At 50.7% G+C, this 1,872-nt stretch overlaps 1 pseudogene; it reads right to left on the reverse strand.

The window, feature by feature from the left end:
* Window positions 1–271: 271 nt before the first annotated feature.
* LOC112830905 (glyceraldehyde-3-phosphate dehydrogenase-like) lies at window positions 272–1,505 on the reverse strand (annotated as a pseudogene).
* Window positions 1,506–1,872: the final 367 nt, after the last annotated feature.

Consider the following 1,872-nt stretch of genomic DNA (forward strand, 5'->3'; position numbering starts at 1 on the left):
CTTAAATCAGAAGGCTGTCTTTGTCCCCTGGGACCTCAAGGCAGGAACTGCCATCCTTTCAACCTTCACAGCCACAAAGACCTAAGGCCCCTTTAAAGGGCTCTCAAGGATGTATGTCAGGCATTGCTTTTGACAGTTGATGTCACTAACAGGAAACTTCCAGCTCAGAACCCGGGCTTATCAGCACATTCAACACACTGTCTTTTGGGAGACCCATACCACATGAGAAATGGGAATTAATCCGAAGGGGAAAAAGTATTTTTTTTTTTTTTTTTTGGCTGGGTACAGTATACTTTATTGATGGTACATGACAAGGTGGGGCTCCCCAAGCCCCTCCCCTTCTTCAGGGGGTCTGGGATGGAAACGGTGGAGGTCGGAAGATTCTCAGTGTTTTGTGGGATAAGTTGGAGCAGGGACTCCCCAGCAGCTGAGGGCCTCTCTTCCTCTTGCTCTCACTGGGGCTGGTGGTCCAGGGGGCTCTTACTCCTTGGAGGCCATGTGGACCATAAGGTCCACCACCCAGTTGCTGTAGCCGAATTCATTGTCATACCAGGAAATGAGCTTGACAAAGTGGTCGTTGAGAGCAATGCCAGCCCCGGCATCAAAGGTGGAGGAGTGGGTGTCACTGTTGAAGTCGCAGGAGACAACCTGGTCTCCTTGAGGGGGCCCTCTGACGCCTGCTTTATCACCTTCTTGATGTCGTCGTATTTGGCAGCTTTCTCCAGGCGGTAGGTCAGATCCACGATGGACACGTTGGGGGTGGGGACACGGAAGGCCATGCCAGTGAGCTTCCCGTTCAGCTCAGGGATGACCTTGCCCACAGCCTTGGCAGCACCAGTGGAAGCAGGGATGATGTTCTGGGCAGCCCCTCGGCTGTCGCGCCACAGCTTCCCAGAGGGACTGTCCACGGTCTTCTGGGTGGCAGTGATGGCATGGACGGTGGTCATGAGGCCCTCCACGATGCCGAAGTTGTCATGGATGACCTTGGCCAGAGGAGCCAAGCAGTTGGTGGTGCAGGAGGCATTGCTGACAATCTTGAGGGAGTTGTCCTACTTCTCATGGTTCACACCCATCACGAACATGGGGCATCGGCAGATGGAGCAGAGATGATGACCCTCTTGGCCCCGCCCTTCAAGTGAGCCCCAGCCTTCAAGACCCCAGTGGACTCCACAACATACTCAGCACCAGCATCACCCCATTTGATGTTGGCGGGATCTCACTCCTGGAAGATGGAGATGGACTTTCCATTGATGACAAGCTTCCCGTTCTCAGCCTTGACTGTACCGTGGAATTTGCCACGGGTGGAATCATACTGGAACATGTAGACCATGTAGTTGAGGTCAATGAAGGGATCATTGATGGTGACAATATCCACTTTGCCAGAGTTAAAAGCAGCCCTGGTGACCAGGCGCGCAATACGGCCAAATCCGTTCACTCCGACCTTCACCATCGTGTCTCAGGGACGCGGCTGGCACTGCACCAGAATACGCGGCTGTCTGTCGAACGGGGAGGAGCAGAGAGCTGGGGAAAAAGTATTCTTGTCCTGGCGTCTGACTCTTCATTTTTTCTTTAAACTTTATTGAGATTTAATTTTCCTATAATGAAACACACTCATTTTAAGTGTACCGTTTAATGTTTTGGCAACTATGTATATCATGTGACCATCATAATCAAGATACAGAACATTTTTGTCATCCTCCATAATGCCTTATGCCCTTTATACTCAACGCCCCGCATGCACCCTAACTCTGGGCCATGACGGCTTTCTGTCATTAGAGATTAGTTTTACCTACTCAGGAAAGTTAAATGAATGGAACAATATGGTGTGTATTCTTGTTTCTGGCTTCTTTTGCTTAGCATATGGTTTCGAGA

This window comes from Callorhinus ursinus, unplaced genomic scaffold, assembly GCF_003265705.2.
Source record: "Callorhinus ursinus isolate GAN/ISIS: 27379988/994484 unplaced genomic scaffold, GSC_fseal_2.0 scaffold20, whole genome shotgun sequence".
NCBI classification, from domain to species: Eukaryota; Metazoa; Chordata; class Mammalia; order Carnivora; family Otariidae; genus Callorhinus; species Callorhinus ursinus.